This window comes from Zea mays, chromosome 10, assembly GCF_902167145.1.
Source record: "Zea mays cultivar B73 chromosome 10, Zm-B73-REFERENCE-NAM-5.0, whole genome shotgun sequence".
NCBI lineage: Eukaryota > Viridiplantae > Streptophyta > Magnoliopsida > Poales > Poaceae > Zea > Zea mays.
The window spans coordinates 103,678,424-103,683,846 of NC_050105.1; the positions used below are offsets into that span (position 1 = coordinate 103,678,424).

At 48.7% G+C, this 5,423-nt stretch overlaps 1 long non-coding RNA gene across 1 annotated transcript; it reads left to right on the forward strand.

The window, feature by feature from the left end:
* Positions 1–2,390: 2,390 nt before the first annotated feature.
* LOC103641517 (uncharacterized) lies at positions 2,391–4,803 on the forward strand. The gene is made up of 2 exons (XR_560365.3): positions 2,391–2,679; positions 4,559–4,803. It is a non-coding gene; the product is annotated as an uncharacterized lncRNA (long non-coding RNA).
* Positions 4,804–5,423: the final 620 nt, after the last annotated feature.

A 5,423-nucleotide genomic window follows, 5' to 3' on the forward strand; every position in this document is an offset into this window, starting at 1 on the left:
AGACACCATGTTCGGCGCCCATCGAGGGTAACATGGCGCTTTCCCCCCCTCCTCCTTGCGGAAAGGCGACGTAGGGGCGTATGTAAAAAAGCCAAGTCTGTCCCTGATCGCCCTCTCGCCCTGTGCAGAGGCTCGGGGGCTGCTCTCGCGAACCCGGCTCCGGCCGAACCGTTGACAGCGTCAACATACCAGCCCGAGAACTTGGGCCCCGACCGTACACCCGGGCTACGGCCAGTTCGCATGAGGGAACAACCAGACCAGTCGAAGCATTACGCAAGGCATTAAGACCTCGAAGGAGTGAAACCACTCCTCCGAGGCCTCGGGGGCTACACCCGGCGGGTGCGCTCGCGCGCACCCACCAGAACAAAATGCAACCGAGAAAGGCTGGTCCCCTTGCAAAAAAGTGCGACGAAAGCCTCCAAGCGAGTGCTAACACTCCCTTCGAGGCTCGGGGGCTACTGTCGGGGACCATAATTAGGGGTACCCTCAAGACTCCTAATTCTCAGCTGGTAACCCCCATCAGCATAAAGCTGCAAAGGCCTGATGGGTGCGATTAAGTCAGGGATCAGTCCATTCGAGCGACTCGATCATGCCTCGCCCGAGCCTGGCCTCGGACAAGGGCAGCCGACCCCGGAGGATTTCCGTCTCGCCCGAGGCCCCCCTCCAACGGCGGACACATCTCCGGCTCCCCCGAGGCCCTGCCTTCGCTAAGAAGCAACCCTGACTAAATCGCCGCACCGACCGACCGAATCACAGGAGCATTTAACGCAAAGGTGGCCTGACACCTTTATCCTGACGCACGCCCCCCGGCAGAGCCGAAGTGACCGCCGTCACTTCACCGCTCCACTGACCGGCCTGACAGAAGGACAACGCCGCCTGCACCACTCCGACTGCAGTGCCCCTTGACAGAATGAGACTGACAGGCAGTCAGGCCCTGCCAAAGGCACCATAGGAAGCTCCGCTCCGCCCGACCAGGGGCTCGGACTCGGGCTAGGCCCCGAAAGACGGCGAACTCCGCTCCGCCCGACCTAGGGCTCGGACTCGGGCTAAGTCCCGGAAGACGGCGAACTCCGCTCCGCCCGACCCTAGGGCTCGGACTCGGGCTCAGCCCCAGAAGACGACGAACTCCGCTCCGCCCGACCCAGGGCTCGGACTCGGGCTCAGCCCCAGAAGACGACGAACTCCGCTTCGCCCGACCCCAGGGCTCGGACTTCGCTCTAGCCTCTGCCGAACGTTCTCCGCCTCGCCCGACCCAGGGGCTCGGACTCGGCCTCGGCCATGGAAGACAGACTCGACCTCGGCTTCAGAGGAACCTCCACGTCGCCCAACCTAGGGCGCAGGCCAGCCACGTCAACAGGAAGCGCCATCATCACCCTACCCCGAGCTGACTCGGGCCGCAGAGAACAAGACCGGTGTCCCATCTGGCTAGCTCCGCCAGATAGGCAATGATGGCGCCCCGCATGCTCTGTGACGACGGCGGCTCTCAGCTCTCTTACGGAAGCAGAAGGACGTCAGCAAGGACCCAACCGCTCCGACAGCTGTCCCTCCGCCAGGCTCCGTCGCTCCTCCGACGGCCACGACATCACACCAGCTGGGTGCCAAAATCTCTCCGGCTGCCACATCGACATGTACTTAGGGCGCTAGCTCTCCCCCGCTAGACACGTAGCACTCCGCTACACCCCCATTGTACACCTGGATCCTCTCCTTACGCCTATAAAAGGAAGGACCAGGGCCCTCTTAGAGAGGGTTGGCCGCGCGGGGACGAGGACGAGACAGGCGCTCGCGTGAGGCCGCTCGCTCTCTCTCCTGCGTGGACGCTTGTAACCCCCTACTGCAAGCGCACCCGACCTGGGCGCGGGACGAACACGAAGGCCGCGGGATTTCCACCTCTCTCACGCCCATCTCCGGTCACCTCACTTCCCCCCTTTGCGCTCGGCCTCGCGTCGACCCATCTGGGCTGGGGCACGCGGCGACATTCACTCGTCGGCTTAGGGACCCCCGGTCTCGAAACGCCGACAATTACATTAATACCTTGAGCTTGTTTGAAGGTGTTGACACGAGAGCGATTACAATCCAGCGTGAACAGTGTGGGGTACTGTTCACCTATTTATAGGCACGGGACACAGCCCGAGTAAAAATACATTTATGACCTTAACATATGCTCATAATTGTAACATAAATCATTAGGGACTAACTAGTCCTTTCCTCTTTGGTTCGGCATCATGCTTGATCTTCGTCGCCACTTTAAGCCGAAGTTGTTGCTCTTCGGCTATAGCTTTGGTATTCATCGTTGTCGTTTTTAGGCAATGTTTTCGTCTTAAGGACCTTCGACGGAGAAGAAGACTCCTATCACGAACCTTCATAATGAAGCTCCTGTAGTATTCAGTAATACACTAGAATCAAATGGTTAGCTGTGTTTTTTAGGACCTTTGGAAGAGTAAGGCCCCAACAGAGCAGATCCATCTCATCTCTCTCCCCAACCAAATAGACCACTAGTACTCTCGGTGTTGCTTCGCTTCTAGAAGATAGACCGGGACTCCCGCCATCATGTGTGGATTCTACGACTAACTTGAACTCGGCGCGATAATCATCAGAGGGAGTGGGATTGCTCGTCGTGATCGCTGTGGCACCATGGAGTCGCCTTCGACGTCGTCAGGGGCCTTCGCGTCATCACCGCTAGTGAGAACCTTTCCTTGTAGATCCACTTTTGTTTCCGCGTCATGTATAACTAGTCAGATTGGGAACTAGAGCATGGGGGCACCGGTAGGGTGCTCGTCGATGAGAATACCGCCGCGAAGCCCCTATGTAGTGTGGGTATCGTTCCTGGCCTTGTGATTTATGGTTATGGTAGCGTTTGATAGATTCGCCTTGATCTGCTCTATGCATAGATCTCTTCCACTCTCAAATCCATAGACTAGATGGCTGGTTCGTCTGCTCGTCGGAGTCACCACCGCAGAGGAGGCCACCTCCGTCCTGATGTTGTTAGGAGGTAGGAGATGAAGGGTGGTCATTGATTGGCCAATGAAGGGTCTAAATTAGAACATAAATATCCTTTCGTCGATCTAACATTCGAGCCATAGATCAGAGTTCAATGGATGTGATTAGATCGCGAGGATACCGTTTCATTCAGGCAATCTAAGCGATAGAATGGATATCAGGTGGCCGAGGTGAGAGCACGTGAAGTCGGATGTGGAAGTTTTCTAAAGAGACCCTGCCTTCGTTTTAAACCAACCCGCATCCTAGTCATATATAAAGAACATTGCAGACCGGTCCAATAATTTATAAAATAATCCCCAAGCTCTTGAACATTCTAAGCCGCCGACTAGCCTCCCCATTCTTACACCAAGGACCCTAACATTTTAGTAATATTTATGTTTTAGCCCTCAAACCTTCGCAGATGGGTCCCTAGAGCTATAGTTTTAATATAAAATATGCCTAAACTTGTATAATTCATATTTTTCGCTTTTAACTCCGATTTTAGTGGTTCTCGAACCTACGGATTCGTCAATATCATGATGTTTGTTTTTCTGTTTGATGTAATGTTATTTTTATTTTTATTTTGTTTGTTTGTGTTGCTGTGAATAGACGAGCATGTGAATTGGGAATTTGAAGCCTAGTAGTTTGAGGGATCTGAGTAGGAGCTCCTAGTGGTAGGCAAGTGTGTCCTTGATCATGTATTTTTGTGATCCAATAATATTTACTATTATGTTCACACCCATGCATGCTCAATTAGATTAAATTGATGAAAACTTAATAGGTTACCTAGTTTTGTTTATCATATACCTGGTTTTACCTGATTACAAGTTATTGGGTTAATGATACATATGAAATATTGATCATGATTTATTATGGTGCATTTATTATTCATAATAAGATCATTTTGTTTAATTGGAACATGGAGAGACCACCCGAGAAAATAGTGCTGCCACAAGACTATTATGACTCTAGTCTTGGCAAATTAATTAAGGAAGCTAGTGTGTGAGAACCTTACCCGGTTAGTGACAAGCGGGGAAGTGTTGCTGAAGCATGGTGACATGACTGATTATGTTGTAATGGCTTTTCAGACTAGCGAATGATCTATGCCAACTCATCTTGAATCTGTAGCAGGTTTTCTCATACTAGTGGATATTTGTAAAGGCCTCATAGTGGATCCCTAGCCATTCACCTCGGTACTGTTTACGGGCCTTGCAAACATGGGCTATAAGGGATACACGACTTGTGAATAAAGATGTGCGACCTCTGCAGAGTGTAAAACTGATATATTAGTCTGCTTATAGTCACAAGTGGCTCGGACCGTCACATGATTAATATATGAAAGTAAATTTAACTTAACATGAGTGTGGTTGGTTTATGGGTAACAGTTTGGTTATGATCATTTATCTAATTGGATTTATATTTACTTATACCTTGTAATTGCTAATAAAAGTTTGACCAACTTAATTAAAAGCTAATGATTAGCCTCTGAATTTTTCTTGGTAAACCTTACACTACACTTATTACTGCACACTTGTTGATCCCCAACCGTAAGTGAGCTCACCTTGCTATAATTACTGCTCAGATCAGGAACAGATATCGCTAGAGGAGGATTACTATGATGAGTTCGACAAGTTCTATGCCATTGTTTCCTAGTCAACCACACTTGTGGAGAAGTTATCTTAGCTCGGTTTATTTTATTTAGTTATTTTTGTAAAGACATTTGTTACGAAATAAAGTATGTGACACTAGTTACTATATACTAAGTTGTCATCTGTGTGAAACTTGATCATGGCACATATATGAGATGCATCTGGATTTGTCCTTAAATCTTGGTGTGACATTTAGGGTCGATGATTATCATCTAGAATGACGAATAGTACATATATATATATCTAGCTTTTTATACTTTAGACAATAAACAGATAAAACAGAAAAAATATAAACATTTGAGGATAATTAAATATAGAAGGTTATATATATATATATATATATCTTAAACACAAAATATAGTAGAAAAGGGCCAATTTGATTGGTTTGGCAAAGGGTTGGACGAAGCAAGAGGGTCACTTGATATCGCTGACAAATTCTACATAGAGAAAAGATTGCATGTGTGAGAGAAGATAAATATATATCATACATGACTAAAAATTTCATACTCATAGGACTAGAAAACTAAGGAGGTGGAGGTGGAGCGAACAATGTAGATGGTAGAGCTACACCCTTGCGGTGCCAAGAGTCTGCATGTACTGAAAAATCTCAATCATCCATTGCTGATCGGCCAAGCGAATCCCCCGCTCAGCCTTCTGCTTGGCCTCCCGCTCGACTCTCATCCTCGATTCCAACTCCACATGTTACCTCCTCTTTTCTTCTAGTTGGCCTAAGTTTATTTTATGAAACCTTGTAATTTTTTTCACAACCTCCTCTTATGATATCATGACATTTCAACA